Below are 19,189 nucleotides of genomic sequence, written 5' to 3' on the forward strand. Positions count from 1 at the left end.
CAAGAAAGGCTCTGGCTCCCTGTGACACATTAGAGGAATAAGAAAGTTCAAAAAAGAAATTGCAGGATGAATGATTGAAATCTGTTGTCATTAATACCACCGTGCTTATTTCCAACCCAATAATTCCAGAGTTTACATCTACCATGCCAATATACTGCATACTGCAACTTAGAAATGGCAATAATGGCTGGTTAGAATAAGGCACACTTGTCTACAATTTATTACTTTTCCTTAAACTGAGATCACCAGAGTTTATAGCAATGTTACAAGGAAATCAAGTAGTACATTAAATTATCTTTTTCTGAATCTGTCCATTACAGAGTTGATATAGCAGTGAGTACACAGAAATAAAATGAAACAGCACAGAAAATCCTAGGATAGGTGCAGCTGAGTATAAGACAATGTGATTATATTGAAAAGGATACATAAAAATACATTACGTTTTTACTCTTTGCCTGTCTAGATTGTCAAAACTTTACACCCTTTCTGAAAAGAGTCCTTCCAACCATTTTTATTCATTCATTCAGTCTTAACTCACTCCACCCACCATAAAGGTTTAAACACTCATAATTTGCAGTATTACTTTGGTGATAGATTCAACATCAGTTATTTATCATCTGCTACTGATTCTAAAGATCTCAGGGTTCCCTTTTAGGCAGCATGGATCTAAGTCATAGCAAGCTCTGTGAAAACCCCAAGTCAAAAAGGCATCATTTGAAGGGTCTGCATTTTTTTTTTTTAACCAGATGCCGTTATAGTTTTCTTCAGTCTTTCTCAGTTGCTAAGCAACATTTACTGCGGTATTGATTATCTGTCTGCCTTTCCAAATTGGGGAACTATTTAGGAGAGTGCACAATGACTTCACCTTGCTTATTTGCTGACTGCATGGGACAGCAGCAGAATTTAGTTAGAAAAGCAATGTGAAGGTGAATTGTAATCAAAGCAACAAGAGGATTATGTAACTGGGAAGTCAAAAGACAAATAACCAATGCAAGTGACAAAAATCATAGTGGAATAGAAATGGCAGGAGTTCGAAAACCAATAAACAAACGTAACCAGAGCCAAAATGTTAATCTTAAATCATAGTTAAAAAATAGCCTGAATTTCTTAACCAGAAATATTTCAAACAAAAAAGGAATTAAAGTTTTTAGGTTTGGGTTGAATCCAATCAAGGACAACCAGGAAGTGCACAATGCTGCCTTTATACTCGACCCAGATATGTTATGCGCCACACACTTCTGGTATGGCATAGCAACAATCCAAATATAGTTCTCAAAATGGTGGCTGCCATAAGAAAAACAACATGATGTCGTGGAAGAACTCTGCTTATTTTCAACATTATTAACAACATATCAAGCACCAAAACAAATGTGACAATGAGATTCCTTGACCTCTAAAACTGCTAAAAAAATCTAAATAATTCTTAGAGGTCAAGGAGAGTTTATCAGAAATCAGAAACAATAATCTAATCCTGACAGCTTTGACCTGAAGCTTTTTTGGAGAATCGTTCTTTTTCTTCTGCCAGTGTATTATTTTTCATGTTGGTGATCAGTTGCCTACCCTTTGACTTTGTTTTTGTCTTGCCCCTATGACAGAATTCTTGCCTGATGTTTTGGATCAGTCCATCTCTATTCCAGAGCACATGTTTGCCTTTCAGAGTTCAAAAAATTCTGTTTTGGACCCATATAAGCCATGCTGCAGTTGGTGTTGCGATGTGGCCAAGCCCGGGTAGAAACTGAGCCATGACAAGCGAAGAATAGTTGGGATGCCAACGGGCTATCCCTTTTAATTACTTTTCTTCTTTAAACTTAAGGTTAAGTGCATTTTGGTAGCAAATGGCATAAGCCCGTAGGATAAAACACAAAAGAAAGTTAGGGCCCTGGTTAGCTTCTTCAACAAAGAGCAGGTCTCCCTTGCAGCTCTGAAGCCATCAGGTATCGATCATGAAAGATCACTCAGTGGAGGCAGTCGAGCTTCTTATAACGGGAGGACCGGAAGGAGTGGAGCCTATTTTCCTCACTAGGCAGCTTCTCGGAACTGGAGACAGCACATTTAACAACAACGCCCCCTCTTGCACCAGCAGGTTACCACCTACCTTGAGTGAGCCAGCAAGAAGATCCTCTGAGACGCATCTGTGACAGTGTCCATTGTTTATTGTGCATAGAAATCTAGGTAGGCACCTTGACCGAACGCTCATACATGGTACATACCATATTGAGCTTATACCTTAACTAAGATATGATCAGAGTTTACTCTTACAAAATGTATACTAAAAAATTCAGTTAAGAATGTATCTTACTGTAAGCAGTATTAGATCCTTAAATTGCCACATACTTGGGGATTAATGGACCCCTGGACACCAAATACTTTTTTGCTACACTTTTTAAGTAAACGTCACAATTCACAATGAAAATGTGAAATTTTGGAACACATTTTTTTTTCATGCAAAGAGCATCACAATTACTGCAACACTGATCATTTTACACACTGCCAATGAACTGTGAAAACTTTTTAAAAAAACTACTGCAACAATCAATTATTATATGTACAAAGTGCAACTGACACCATTGATAAAATTCAGTAAATCACCAAGCCAACTGCGCTTGAACTGGCTGCATACAAGCTCACAGAGGTAAACGCCGATGCTTACAAGTTAGTCTAGTGCAGCAGCTGAATCCCAGATGCAGTGAGGCTGCAGTGATGCAGGGTGCAGCAGTGGTCATGAGCTGGAGCTGCGTGGTGGCAAATTGCTCTGTGAAGCGACTATAGCCGGTTGCGGCATCCAATAAATGTAATTCGCCGAATATACTCGGCCCCTGTGTGCTGGCAAATTGTACTGAGACACGACTGTAACCAGTTGCAGCATTCAATGAATATACTTCGCTGAATATACTCGGCTCCGGCATGCTTCCAAATTGCACTGGAAACCGACTTTAGCCGGTTGCCGTGTTCAACGAATGTACTTTGCCGAATATACTCAGCTCCGCGTGCTGGAAAATTGCATTAGGCACTGACTGTAGCTGGCTCCGGCGGTTTAAGGGTTAAAAGCAGCCTGTGTTCTGGTTTTGCCAATAAGTAAAATAAAGTTATCATTATCATATACAAGTGTAGACCAATAGTAGATCTTAAAAGCCTAGTGAATTCATGTGTTTCACACCTTCCATGGCTTAAGCTAGTAGCCAACTAAATATTAAGGCACATATGTAGTATTATACCCTTTTGTGTTTTGTGAAAATAAAGTAATTGACAAAAGTTGGTTGATCACTTTATTCTTGCAGGATTCTTACTGAATTAACTGGACCTCTCGGGTCCCATGTGATTTCTCAGCTGATCAGGTGGATATTATGTTATCAAGCAAAGATGTTCTACAGTTTCGCCAATGCCCCCTGCATCTCCCACCATGGGCTTTTTTTTAACGCTAGAATCCCTGAAGCCTACGAAAAAACGTGTAATCCTGGCCCATCTTAAATTTCTTCCCATCTCCCCATTAGCGTGTTTTGTTTTGTATAAGTGTTGATCAACACAAGCAGCAGGCAGCCTGCTGCCCCATCCCTCGCCCTGATGGAGTGCAACTCGGGCAAAAAATTCTCTGAGCTCAAGCCAAGGCTCCTTATCTGTGTGTGAGGTGCCTGGAGTTATATAGGATAAATAATACAGTATATTTATCCATCCATTATCCAACCCGCTATATCCTAACTACAAGGCCACAGGGGTCTGCTGGAGTCAATCCCAGCCAGCGCAGGGCTGAAGGCAGGAGACAAACCCTGGGCAGGGTGCCAACCCACCGCAGAATACAGAATATTGTTATTTGGAATACATGCATTTCATGCGTGTTCCGTGTCTACAAAGATCTGGGTAAGTGTAGGATGAAAGGAAATGCGGGGCAAGAAATCCTGAACAAATACCTAAAGCAGAAACTTTTTCCATGTTATACTAATAATGACATGAAGTTTATAATGTCTGAAGACTTTAATCCAAATATCAAATAAACACATGCACTTTTATTCAAGAATATAGCCAAAGAAGAAAAAAAAGCATTTGATTGATATGTTGCTGTCAATGAGTTACAAATCCAAGCTCATATGTCAGTTAACAGGGAGTTGATACGTATTTTTGAATGGTGCAGAGGTAAAACTGCTGCCTTATAACCCTTCAGAGATTCTAGTGTTAAAGTTCAAAGACAAGTGTCCACCCTGCTTAGTTAAGGGGACATACTGTAGACTGCATTGAAAGTGGAGTTTTTTGATGATGTTTTAGAAGCAATCAAAAAGCGAATCACTCACAACAACATGCATTTCTTTTCTCTACTATAACCTAGATAGCTGCTAGAGTGATACTCCCATCATTGGCAACACTAATATTCGCAATGTGATGTTTTATAGTTTCTGGGAAACCTGGCTTCATGTCTTTGCACAACTGAATTCAAATCTGAAGTAAATGGTGTTGGCTGTTTAACTAGCTGTGTCTCTGTGTTGAAACTGAGGAAATATCTCATACTTGATTAAATGTAGTAAACAGTTTTACATCTTGTAAAACAGAAGTTCTGAAGTTCAGGCCTGGGAACCACTATGGTTGTTAGTTTTTGTTCCAACCAATGTCAGTCATTTTACATTTGATCTTATTAGCTGCTCTCTTTCCTTCTCTTATTCTGCATTCAGAATAGTAGCGTGAGATTAGAATTTATAATATTGGTAATTTTGTTGCATCTTTAGTTACTTCACTCTGATTTGTCATTTTCTTTTTAAAATCGCTTTTTAATGGAGCATGTGCCTTTAATTGTATTTAGCTACTGACAATTGATGACAAGGTGAGCAAACATTCTATTTTTGCTTTGGTACTGGAAGGCTAGTTCACTATCAGCCACTTGTTTAATAAATTATTGAATAATAACATTAATAATAAAATCTAAAAACATTTTTTATATGATTTATATATTATGATAGTTAGCACACATGTACAGGCGTCCTGGTTGGAATGGGTTCTGATATCTTACCCGGCCGGAAGGCCAGTAGGATGGAAGGACAGGGGGAGACAACCTGGCAAGGCTACAGACTACCCTGACATGATAGTAGACACAGACAAGAGTTCAATAGAGCAGCCTGGTGTTCCTTGGATGCCACCAGAGGATTCTGCAGGGATCCGTGATCAGTTTTCTGGGACTTTCAATTAACATGGAAGTACTTCCATTGGGATATGCCTTGACACTGGATGTACTCTCGTGTCTGAGAAAAAAAGAAACTGTCCTGCCAAGTCCGGATAAGTTGGAGTCGGAAGGAAGGAAGACATACCTTGCTTGGAGGTGTGGAGAAGAGGAAGGAAAAGAAAGAAGAGGTATTGTGCATATTGGAAACCAATTGTGAGGAATGTATTATTAATAAATCATTTATTTGAACCTTGGGCTTGTGTCTTTTTGGTGGTGTCTGAGGTTTGTAAGGCTGTAGCGCCCCCAACTGCTCACAATATCTATTATATTATTTGTATATCTAGCATAGCAGAGGTGTTAGATTTTCACTGCAGTCATTCTGACAAAACATTTCAGAGTAGGTGATGTCTAATTCTACTCTCATTGTATCTATTAGTTTATATAAAAGAAACATTGCAGGGGGGGACTTGCAATCTCTGATTTGTGTCATTTTTAAACTAGCAGGACTGTATTTGTTTTACTCAGTTTCAGCCACAACACTTAATTGCGGTTACCAGGTACTAATTAATACTCTATCTTTCACACTGGTGTCTGCTTGTCAGAAGTTTTCTGCTGTATCAGAACCTTTTACAAAGAAGCAGTCTGACTCAGGCTGCAGAGACTAAAAACAGAGCAGTGATCTCAACTAAAGCAAAAATCTGTGTGAGTATGTATTCCGAGAGATGGCATAAATCAGAACAAAAAATGTCAAACTTGGCAAGTAGCTTAAATGACTAGATTGAGAGCATTAGCCTTTGCTGCTCTCTGGGAATAAGTTATCAACTCCTGTAAAACTGTAGATCAAAATGTTTATTTTGTTTACTGTTGTTTAAACATGTGATATGCAACATAATACAGAATGTATTAAGTATTAATAAAACTTCTCATTTAAATCTAAATGACATTATTATTAATGTTAAGGCAGCATAGTGGCACAGTGGATAGTACTGTTAATTTTTTTTTAAATGATCAGATTTTACTTGACAGATAAACTAATAGTTTCTCCATGTCTGTATGGGTATTCTTATGGGACTCTGGGTTTCCTCCTACACTGTGTACCCTCCATTTACTTTAATAAGCTTAAGCTCAATCTCATACTCTGCTCACTATAATAGAACAGATGTAAGCAGATATTAATGTGTGACTTCCAAATTAATTATGTGGGTTATTTGATGGTGATAAACCTTTTGAGTTGTATAGCCACATGCTGTTTTCATTCTCAATGAACATCACTTTTTGCCTCCCACAGTTATGAAAGAAAACAATAAAAAGATGTGAAAGTGGGTATTATCCAGCTACTCTAGTTTTCTTACTATATTTTGTTCACTGCATTACACTGTGCCCTGTCCAGTGTTAGTTCCTATCGTGTCTGAAACTGGAATAGGCTGCAACTCCAATCCTATATTGGTTTAAGCAAGTTTGGAAATTGAAGGATGAACATATTTTTGTTTGCTATGGTTACAGCTTTAAGCTAAAGGGAAGGTGAAATCCTGTCCCAGGAACACTGAACACAAGGCAGGAAAGAGAAATGGACAAGGTGCCAGTCCATTGCAGGGCATATTCATATATGCACCCACATGGATAATTTAAAATGTCCTCTTAACCTAACAAGCACATCTTTCAGATTCTAGGGCAAAATCCGACAACCCAGTGGAAAACTCCGACATATCCAGGGAGATTGTGCAAATTCCTCATAGACAACATTCCACATAGACAACAACCAGTTGTTAAAATTGAACCAGGAGGTTGGATTATGTGATGCCCATAGTACTACCTTTCTTTTTATATATCTACATATTTTTTCTATAATCTCTGCATTTTTCTTTTTCTTTCTGTGTGAAATGAATTGGTAGATCCTCATGTACTGTATAACTCTGACTTGAAGCTGAAGCAAGCTTGATAATATTTCACTAAATTACTTGCTGTTGAAATAAAAGCCACAGTCTTGTACAGTAGTTCAAAGCAGGATGCACATTTTTATGTAATACTGTACTGCAAAGAAAATAGATAAAGCTATTCTATTTGTTTCCTCTTGTTGTTTATTTTTTCACTTAAGGTACATGATCCATTTCTTGATGTATTTTTCTAGGTTTTAAACAATATTTTAATTTTAAAATATATTTAAGTTAAAAACAATGCAAATGTAAATCTGCAAAAAAGGCTGACTTTGGAGAAATATGAGATGTTGCTTTAAAGTATATGATTGTGGCCTCCTCTCATAGGCTACAACCTTTTTATCCTGGCATTGACAAAAGTTGCTTTGTTGGCCCCCTTGAGTTAATAAAGGGTTATTTAAATATACACATTTTTTTAGCTGCATCTGGAAATTGTGTGTGTGCCTCTTATGTTTATTGTATGCCTGAGTGTGTATCTGTATTTTGGGTGGGGAAGAGAGGGCGGGTTCAGGGGGTGTCTGCATCCTGTGAGAATTGCACAGGTGGTTGGGAGGAGCGCTCAGGGGAGGTTCGGAGGAGCTGCACCCATTTCCTGTGTCATGCGTTGTGATCTACTGTATTGCAGTAGCCCGTTACCAGATATAAACATCAACAGGATTTGGCTGTGGTATCTTTTCACTGCTAGCGAGTTGACTGTCACATGAGTGACTAAACTTGTGGTTATAAATGCCTTGCTTTTTCATATTTTCTTTTTTTATGTCTCAGATAGCATTTTTTTTATTTGTCACTCCTGGGTTGTTGAACCTTCTTTAGTTTCCATGAACTTGTTCCAACCCCAAACCACCCCAACTTTTTTTGCAGGTTTAAACGTCAGCTCCTCACATTTTTATGTGCCCTCGGTCATAAATCACTTAAGCAGCCTTCACAAATGACACAACAAACCAAACATTTTGAATGGAAAAATAAAATGGTAAAACTAAGCTGTCTACCTTTGTTGAATGGAAAATATGTGAAATAAGATAAAACTGACAAAAATACAATTATAGTAAGCCAATATATAGGTTATCTTTTTCAAAGTACTGTAGATTTAACTGTTTCATTTAAAATATTGCTCTGTTATGTAGTGCAGTATTCTTTTATGCCAGGATGCATATTTTAAACTTGTGATAAAATAAAGTGCAAATTAAAATAATGAAGAAACTATAGTTTTTAAGTAATATGTGTATTTGTCAGGACATAGGGCAATTTGTGTCAGAGTATTGTCTTACACTGAGAAAAAAACATGCCTATCAGTATTGTTTTTCTCTTTGGAGACAAATGATAAGTTAAAGAGTTGACTTGGAAACCACAGAGAAATAGACTTCTCTCCTCTGTCACATGTTATGGCCAAAGCAAATCATTAAATTCTCTTGGGACTGCGCAAATATGTTTCACTGTAAAAATACTGTACATGCAGATTATTGCAGAATATTGTGCCTCAGACCAGATAATGTACAATCTGTGTACAATAACATCATATAAGCTATTTTTAAAACCATACTTCCATTTAGCCTATAAATATAATGAAAGAGTGTATTAATTCATTTGTTTAAATGTATATGGTTGATTCAAGAAAATGTGATTGTAACAATTCTCTGTTGGTGACCTTGCAGGTCTTTTCTTGCTGCTGACGGAATACAGATGAAATGTGTTACCAGTATTGAATCTACTTGTGAGCGCAGGTCAGTCATCATGATCTTGATCACACTACCTGCCCAGGCCAGACGCATCTAGTCAACTTTCCTGCCAGCTTTGCAAAACTGGAAATGCTGATTGCAGAGTAGTTCTTGGAGCCTTCACAGCAGAGCTGAACGTGAGTGCTTATTGTGTACCTATGCTTGTTTATGAGAAAAGTGGTGAAAAAAGTTCTGAATTTAGCCAAAGACAATCATAAGACTTGCTGTGGTTGCTTGAGAAAAAGCTGTTGAGATAGGAATTAGTTCTTTAGAAAACAGGGTTGCTGAATTCAAAGCCTATCACCTTGTGTAGAGCACATTCATATATTCAGCCATAGTAACTCTTACTGGGCCAATTTAAAGTTGCTAGTTTACCTATCTTGCACATCTTTTAAGAGTTGAAGAGTCCGGAGAGTATCCACAGAAAAAAACGAACATATATTGAGAGAACATGCAATTTTACCTCAGGCAGTGAACAGCCTGAGAATGAAACACAGGACTCTAGAGTTGTGAGGCAGCATTGCTGTTCATCATTGTGCTGCCCTAAGCACATACAGTATACCTGTATATGTGATATTAATTTTAATGGTAATGCAAAACCTAGATCCTTTTATATCCATACTTTTTTTGGATCATCTTCTTTATCATTACCATACTGTTGTATGTTGTAACCTATGGGAAATGGGCATGACACATTCATGCAAAAAGACACAGTCATCTACCCAATGCCAAAAATATGGGCACTAATTCACCTACTTCCATGTGTTCGAAATGTGGTAGGAAACTGAAGGATCCAAAGAGAGAACTTGCGTACTCCACAAAGACAGTACCTAGGCTAGGCTTTTTAGGTAGCAGTTGTGCCACCATGACACTCTCTTTTTATACCTGGAAATGTTTTACTTTTGATGAGTGTTAAGTTAGCATTTGACAAAGGCAGCAGAACCACATGCTATGTACTAAAGCTGCAAATTAAGATGGAGCATCATACCTTTTGAGTTACTTAGCCTGTGAAGTCAAAATTACTGACTTCATTCCTATAACCTATCAGATACTTGCTCTCAGAAACCAAAGGAAGAAGAATGTTTACCTTCTATAAACCAATGTGTTTATTTTTAATTTTTCTCAACATTTTTGACATTTGCATTAAAATATCATCTAAAAAAATGAGGTATAAGCTGATTCTGATTCTGATTTCTTTGCAGTATCCAAATATCACAGTACCTAAACTTGCTGTAACTTGCTATAATATATAACCATTCAAACAACTTATATGAAAGCAACTAAAGTTCCTCATTATATGAAGTCAGCTCAGGTCTGAATCCTTTCCACCTCACTTTAGTCCTCACTCTGGATCCCCAGACAAGCTTGTCACTTTTATCCTTACCACGGATATTCACCCCTTTTATTTTTGGGCAAGCAGCTCTTCCAACAGGGCGTAATGGCACAATTTAGGCAGTGTTGATGGCAGTGCTGCCAATTAAACATGGGAATATATCCCACTTAACATTTTTTTAGAGTCTGTTATGTTCTGTGATGTTATAGATGTAGGCAGCCATCAGATCGTTTATGCTTACCCTGTATCATTTCTCAAGATCGCAGCTTGTCTGAGAGGCAGTTAAGGCAGGCTGGTGCATGGGTCTATTTTGATAGCAGCATCTCTTCAGTTTAGTCTAAAACTTCATTAAAAAAATATATGCTGCCAAGCAAGAGCCCAAAATAACATTAATTAATTACATTACAGCCATTAATAATTCTAAATAAATTTTTAAAAGAGAAATAGAGCCTCTGTAAAGACTGCGACATGGCACGGCGACCAGAAGTGCCATCTGGATTTATAGTTAGAGGTAAAAAAAAGTAAAGCTATAAGTCTTTATTAAAATGACTAGGAAGATAAAAAATAAGATGCTTTTTTAAAGTGTATTTTTACATAAACTGTATTATATCTAATAAACAGGTAGGTACATCAGTAGCCAGCCATTGATTAGTGTCAAGGAGTAGCTTCAAATAGCAGATTAAAGTTCTACAAACTTTTTAAAAGCCAAGTCAGCATTAAAACAGGAGAGTTGTCTGCTGCCAGCAAGAAAACAGCTCAAAGATCAAACGGAACCAGCAAGCTAAAAAAAGACCTAGAATGCATTACTGACACTAATAGATTCATCACAAAGGAAATATCATAATGTTCGCCTCAGAGGATGACAGTCAAGGTAAAACCAATTGAGTCAGAATCTTTATTTTAATTTGGGAGATAGAGTGCGTAGGTCACCAAGCTTGCAAGTGGTAACAGAAAGCCCATTGCTTAATCGGGGATGGAACAGATAAAAGTATCCAAGAATTTGAAAAGCATTTGGTTTGTACTTATTGTCATGTTACTGTTTTAGCACTAACACTTCACATTGTACAGTATTACCCTTTTTGTTCATGGAAGCTTGTTGTCAGAAAAATGTAACAACTGAATACAGAAGCTATAGCTAGATCACCAGTCACATGATTACTACCCTCCGCTAAGTGATCCACTGGCAAAAGCTAATTGTACACACATAAACTACTACTTTGACTGCAATACCCTGATCCTTTAGCCCATAGGTGGGCAACTATTTTTTAATGGGGGAGCCACCTGAGAAAACCAGCTTGTTGAGGTGGGCAAAACACATTATTGTTACATTATGGTAAACATGTTATATTTATTTGTTTCACCATAATAAAATGAATAAAGACCACATATTCAAAAAAAAAACCCAACTTATTACTGCATTAATCACTGATAAAGTATTTTACTGTCTCTGTACCTTGGACAGCTTAATGGTAAGAATTAAGCTTTTGATGAGCTTCAACTGGTGCGGACAAGTTAGGTATAAATCCTGATGTTGCTCTTCCCAGTACAACAGACAGATGGTCATCAGTGTACCTATATTTGTTGAATTTCATTACTGAGAATGTCTTTTTAGATATGTGTGTTGATCCAAAGGGGACAAACATTTTCTGAGATTAGGGAAATTAGCTTTTTTGAGAGAATTTGAAATTAGCTTTTTTGAGAGAATTGCAGAATAGCAGAAATGGCACTGACTTGAAGTGTTCTGCCAGCAATACGTTAGACTGTAAGTCTGTAAGTTCAATTGATACCTCACTGTGGGCACTGTCCACATCACATGTAAAAGGAGACAGTGAACATTTCAGTTTCCACTGCTTTGAAGTCTTCAAATCACCTGGAAAACTCACCATGCAGTGTCCAGAACATGGCTGCATATCTGTTAAGCTGATCAGCAGATAGATTCCACCCTTTCAGTGTGGAAAGGTTTGTCAGTGTGTTCCTCTCTTCTTCTTGAGAGAGAAGCAGCAGCTACCTCATGAAGGCCTTGACTAGACTGTGCATATCATATGCAAAAAGCTCCTTGCCTTGCAATTTTGTATTCATTCATAAGAGCAGTCATGGACAGCAAATGCTAAATCTGGAAGCCACTTGGTGCTGCTTAGTTCAGAAAACTTCACAAAACTCCTGCATCTCTGATTTCAGATCCCAGACCTGTTTGAGCTCTTTGTCCAAGCTTAGCTAGCTACCTGTGTCATAGGCCAGATCAGTGTGATCAGTCTCATGCTCCTCCAACAGTATAACAAACTGTCTGTGACTTAATACCCTAGCCCTGATGAAATTTGCAGTATTGATTACAATACCAACCACATGATTAATTTTTAGCACTGATTTACATAGCACTTCTTGGTGAATAATACAGTGTAAAAACATGAGTTTTTGGGCTGGGTTAAACTCAGCCGCTTTTTCCTGCATCCCCTTTTAAAGTCCAATATTTTTATCTGTCATGTTAGAAAAATCATCAGTTCTTACACAAACCAACTTTTCCTACTCCAGTCCTAACTTTTGTATGCACGCACTGACTTAAATCCTTGCCAGTTGTTGTCCCTTTCACTGATTGCACAGAAGCCAGTTTCTCTGTCATTTCAAAGTCTTTCATTATTCCGTTCACAAAAATCAGCAGATTCGCTGTGTTATGAACATCACAGCTCTCATCCAAAGCCAAGGAGAAGAAGTAGACATATTCCAGCATGCGTTTCAGCTGTAGTGCCAAATTCTCTGCAATTTCCTCAATCTGTCTTGTAACTGTTCGCTGTGAGAGAGACAGAAGTTCAAACGCATCCTCTTTCTTTGGGCAGAGGATTGCCGCTGACTCCAATATACACTCTTTAACAAATTCTTCTTCAGAAAATGGTTTACTTCTTTTGACAAATTTGTAAGCTAATATATACCTGGTTTAATGTTTCTCCCTTACCTGTATGAACCTTTGTTAAAAGACTTTGCTGTTTTTGCAGTTTAGCTAACAATTCCACTGCAGTCCCCACCTTCTCATCTTCAGATAAATTTCTACATTTTTTGGCATGCTTGATTTCAAAGTGACAGCTCAAGTTGTAGTCTTTAAATGCAGCAATGTGCTCTTTGCATACCAAACAGATTGCTTTACTGCTAACATCTGTAAACAAATACTTAGGAGTCCAGGATTTGTTGAATCATCTGTTTTCCGCATCAACTTTTCATTTTTTACCACTCATTTTTGTTGTGTCTTTGAACAAAATGCAGATGGGATACAGATTAACAACAGGTGTCATCTTCCTTTATTCAGTATAACATGAACAATCCGTGTATCACCTCTTTCTTTGTAATAATCTTCTGCAATTTCCCATGCATATCAATTTTGATCTGCATCTGCACGATCATATCTCACTGTGATGCAGACTGACATGTCCAGGCAAATCTTGCCGTCTGCACCTTTTACGGGCCAAACAGAACTGGACCATGGGCTGCATTCGGCCCATGGACCTTACAATGTCCAGATCTTCCTTAGCCCTACATTGAGTAATATTGCTTTGGTTTTCCCACTTTGAATGAGGTCCACAATGTAAACTGCATATATTAGTTCTGGACAGAAAACAAACTATACAGAAATTGCCTTAGATCTGCAAGCATGTTGTGTATGTGGCCAAAATTAGACATGTTACCTGCATTCAAGTGCTCATTGATGGCATTCAGGAGTGAGTCTGTTATCACACTGTGCTTGGCTTGGAAATTTTGTCTGGGAGCTGCATTTGTTCTGTTAAATGATACAATTCCTATATTTGGTACTCATTCAGATCCTTTAGAAGTAATGGCATGGCTGAGACTTTAGTACTGACATTCATATCAGGTACTTTGCACAAAAACAGAAATGTTTAAGCAAGTTTGTACATAAAATTTAAACCCACTATGCAGCGGACTGTAACATCATTTGAGGCATGTCGCTGGCATCTTCGCCAGAATTTGTTAGATGGGTCAGATTAGAAGTCAGTCCTTCTCAGTGGAAATGCACCATACTAATTCACAAGCATTTGTGTGAAGCCTGAAGGTTTGCTGCCTTTCTTAGCCTTCACATGTTTTTTGAGTCTTTTTCTCATTCTTTGCCAGAAAATCAGACACAGACAAAAATGACGTATAAGATATTAAAAAAGTTATAGCAGTATTTTGTTTATTATAAAATTATTAGTGATAGGCTTTTTTACATTGTGATTGAGGCTATATATGTATATTAGAATTAGACTGTGATTGACATTTCCCCATTCTGGATTTCTGTATTTACGTGTTTGAATTCCTGGGTAGCTGTGAAAGCTTTTACATGTATACTTGAAGGTGTTTAAATAGTCTACTGGAGACAAAATTGAACCTACTGTGTGATCAGCAACTTATTTACACGGCAAGTGTTCAAATCTTCATTTGCATGCATTGTATCAGACTTTTTCTTTTCCTACTCAGCTAAGTGGTAGACTAAATTAAAACTCTGCATTTTTTCCATTTGATACTGTTTCAAAAGCTGCTGAAGTACTATTAGCTATATTTCTCCAGGCACAGAAAATACCTCTAGACTTAATCAGTAGAGTTTGCATCACATTTGTACAGCTGCCAGTTTATTTTTTTCCATCACTTTGCTGTTCATTTTGTGAAAGAAGTCGCTTTTTAAAGATTATTAAAGTAATATTTACAAAGTGTATTTTTCCTCACCTTTCTTTGTAAATGTTAATTCACAAAATCTGTCAGTGTTATACTCATTTGTTATTCAATTATGCTAATATAGCTTTTATATTATTTTTGCTCCTAAAAAATACACTTGTGTCACTTTCCCCAAAATGTTGTATTAAAACTGTTTAGTGTTTTATGAACATCTCAAGAGTACAGGAAATGAAGTGAACCAATTCTGATGTCATATTGCATGTATTAAACAGATTTTCCAAGAGGAAAAAGTAAGTAGGGGTTTTTCATCGCCTACAGTATTCTGATACTGCATTGCAGTGAATCAAGTGCCCTTTGCTCACAGTACTGTTATAAGTTGAAAGTTGCTTTAATTACATTGGTAATCCTGTTTTATGTAGACCGTATCTTTTTTGAGACAACAATTGCACACTCACTGGCCACTTTATTAGGTACACCTTGCTATTACTGGATTGGACCCGATTTTGCCTTCAGAATTGCCGCAAATACTGGAAGTAGAAATCAGAAGATGGCTGTGGCATAAAAGTGATGCTCAATTGGTACTAAGTGGCATAGAAAATATGCAAAGAAAACATACCCCACACCATTACACCGCCACCACCAGCTTGAAACATTGACACAAGGCAAGATGGATCCATGCTTTCATGCTGTTGACGCCAAATTCTGACCCTACCATCTGAATGTAGCAGCAGAAATCGAGACTCATCAGACCAGGCAGTTTTTCCAATCTTCTTTTGTCCAATTTTGGTGAGCCCGTGCAAATTGTAGGCTCAGTTACCTGTTCTTAGCTGACAGGAGTGCCACCCTGTGTGGTCTCCTGCTGTTATAGCCCATCTGCTTCAAGGTTTGATGTGTTGTGTGTTCAGAGATGCTCTTCTGCATACTTCGGTTGTAACGAGTGGTTATTTGAGTTACTGTTGCCTTTCTATCAGCTTGAACCAGTCTGGCCATTCTCTTCTGACCTCTGACATCAACAAGGCATTTTCTCCCAGAGAACAGCCACTCACTGGATATTTTCACTTTTTCGGACCCTTCTTTGTAAACTCTACAGATGGTTGTGCATGAAAGTCCTAGTAGATCAGCAGTTTCTGAAATAGTCAGACCAGCCCGTCTGGCTGCAACAACCATGCCATGTTCAAAATCACTTAAATCGTCTTTCTTCCCCATTTTGATGCTTGGTTTGAATTTCTGCTGGTTGAGCTGACAATGTCTACATGCCTAAATGCATTGAGTTGCTGCTATGTGATTGGCTGATTAGATATTTTTCATTAACAAGCATTTAACAGGTTCACCTAATAAATTAGCCAGTGAGTGTATGTTAAGTATCTATCCATATATGAACCTGCTTTTTCCACTACAATTAAGTAGGGAACAAGAACCTACTCCAACAGTGTGACTTGAGCCAACTCTACACTGAATGGCAATGTATTGCAGGCCAGGGCACACTAACTTGCAGTAATTAATACTCATTAACATTGAGGCTATGTGGCAGCAGTGCTACTTGTTTTAAATATGCTATTGATGTATTTGTAAAGTGCTATGGGATAGTCGCTTTAAAAAGTAAAATAGATTCATGTGTGAGGTAAGCAGTTACATTTGCATGTACCAGATGAACATTAGGAGTGAAGTTATATGTCTTTAGTTTTGCTTGGAATTTATTTTTCTGTTGGCTTTGGTAAAAAAAAAAAAACAAACAAAAAGATTAAACTAGGATAAGGTTGACGATTTAGCAATAAAAGTCAAATGGATATAACATCAGTAAAGATTCAAATAAGAATGTTACACTACACACAAAATTCTTAAGTTATGAGGAAGGATTAGTTTTTGCCTTTTTAAGCTAATTTTGCAATCAATGCAATTTTCACTATCCCTTAAAGTGAGCTAAATCTTATAATGGTTGACATCTTACCTTTTGCTTCTGGTATAGTTTTTAGTTACAAGCAATTGTACTTTGGATTTAGAGAGAATTGAATATGATTATTTCTGTGTGGATGGATGGGTGTATTTGAAGTTAAGTCTTAAATGTAAAAAATATTCCTAGACTTCTTAATATATTTCCTTATTTATTTTTAACCAAGATGTATAAGTATGTTTACATGAATCCATTACTTCCTGAAATGACTTTCTCCTGGAGTTTACCTCATCTTTTTATGAGCAACAGGATGACTTTTTGTATTCTCTCTAATTTAAATTTATCATTTTGCATTTACCCTTAGTACCCACTGTAGCTTGTCCTCATGGAAAGACAAGTAACTTAGCCATCAGAGCAAAATTTGAACTTCTGTAGTTTAGGGGGCTAGTATGAAAGATCATTGCACCATAACACATAACTGAATGTTGTTGCAAATAATATACAGTGTGTTTATTATGACAGTAGCAAAATGCTACAAGTGCTGCTACCTTAAAAGACCAGAGACCTACAGTTTATTTCAGTTCCTAGCCCTCTATTTCACTGTCTCTGTCACTGCCTATGTTTTCACAGCCTCTTCATGCTTGTATTGCTTTTCTCCAAGTGTTCATTTTTCTAATCCTAACTCATTTGGTTAATTGGTAACTAAATGTGCTGCTTTGTCTGTCTGCATGAATGAACTTCAAAGTGGATTGATTTATCATTCTTAGATTGTGTCAATCCTTGGATTATTGATGCTGAGATAGGCTGTAGCTCCTCAGGACCCATCATATAAAAATGAACGAATGATTTTAAAAAGTGTTCTAAATAATACAGACAAACATAGTGCTTGAACTGCAGATAAATTGAAACATGTCACTGTGTCTAAAAGCAGTGGTTCATGATTATGTGAGACAATAATCATGGGGTTATGGGGGTCAGAGACTATCCTGACAGAATTAGACACAAGGCAAGAACCAGCTTTACACAGGGTATTAGCCCATTACAATAAATCTACTGTGTATTAATGTCACTATTAGAATATTGTAAGTGCTTTGCTTACAGTTTGACTGTCTTTATAGACATTTGAGTCTTGCTATCTCAGAAAACACTGGAGTCAACTTCAAATCTTGATGGGGCACCATCAATATACCTTAACTAGCTTGATTAATTAAATTTTCCAGAGGTTTATGTGTGGCCTATTCCCATTATTCAAAAACAGACTTTCTTTGAGGTGTCTGCTGATGCTAAATTTCCTCAGTCTGGTTTTACATTATTTAAAACCAGATTAAAGCTGCCATTCTTTGATTTATTTCTGTATAAAGTCACTCTGTACTCTTACAAAGCAAGCAGTATTATAAAGTGTGGATGAAGACACATAATAAGAGAATCTATTGGAAATTAGATGACATGTTAACAACAAAATAAAAATGTAAAAAGATAATCAAAATTTTAGCAAATATGTAAAAGAAGGAGTAGCTTTAAGGTTGTGAAATATGTTAGTACCTTTTTGCCTTAGTCACACTGATGCCAAGGTGTAACTACAAGTGCTGAAAAACCATGATATTGACAGTATTCATGTTGTGGGAAAATGCTGTTTTATCCTCAAAATTTTATGCTCTAAACTAACTAGAGTGCAGTGATGGTGTGTGGTATGGAGGTGAAAATTTAATTACAGCAAATAATTACCTTAATATAATAATGAAATAGCCATTTTACTATGTCATACACACAAGATGCATGTGTCTAGACATAAATATAAGGTAAAGTATCTTTTCTTTCCAGGTTGTATATCTGTTTATGATATGATTTTTATATGCATATCCTAACTGGAAGCATTTTCCATAGGTAATTTATTTTAAATGCCATATTACGAAGGTAGGATTTCAGTCTTCAGCCAATACTGTAGCACTAATGTGACCCCCCATTACTGTGGGGTATTTTGTACATTGATTACCACTTTATTCAGTGTTTAATAGGTTATGACAGAAGGAGTTTCATAGACATATTGAGAGTTTTGCAGGGTGTGCCCAGTATTCAGATAATGAATACATGTACATAAAATTTTAACCTTGATAGTTTTTCCTAAAAGTAAACCTTTATTTTTCAAGTTTGAGAGTATTAAATATATTGGCTTATGGTGGCCTAATTAATCTTGATTGTTGTTACCTAGTTAGAAACACTCTTATATATTTAGTATTAAAAGAAAAATAAGTCATAAATAAACCCTTGCATCTGTTGACAGTACGCATCAAACCAACCACAGGATATACAGTAGTTATGCAAGTGTGATGCATTTAAAATATAGTGCCTGCAAATTCCTCAGATACATGTATGAGTGCACGCATATGTGTGTGTTTACCATATGGAATTTGTTAAATTTCAAATAAAATACAAAATAGTACATCCGAAAATGTCTGTGTACTGAAAAAGTATAAAATAGCTAGTACCAAGGATTCAGTATGATGCCATTCATTGTCATTC

The 19,189-nt window shown here is 36.9% G+C and overlaps 1 protein-coding gene across 2 annotated transcripts in view; it reads left to right on the top strand.

The window, feature by feature from the left end:
• Nucleotides 1–19,189, top strand: part of bach2b (BTB and CNC homology 1, basic leucine zipper transcription factor 2b) — a 287,410-nt gene that overhangs the window by 25,932 nt on the left and 242,289 nt on the right. For both annotated transcript variants that reach the window (XM_039747980.1, XM_039747981.1), the window contains exon 2: nucleotides 8,730–8,929. The gene's annotated coding sequence lies outside the window, so the exon portion shown is untranslated. The remainder of the gene's footprint in view (nucleotides 1–8,729; nucleotides 8,930–19,189) is intronic.

Source organism: Polypterus senegalus, chromosome 3 (assembly GCF_016835505.1).
Source record: "Polypterus senegalus isolate Bchr_013 chromosome 3, ASM1683550v1, whole genome shotgun sequence".
Taxonomy (NCBI): Eukaryota; Metazoa; Chordata; class Cladistia; order Polypteriformes; family Polypteridae; genus Polypterus; species Polypterus senegalus.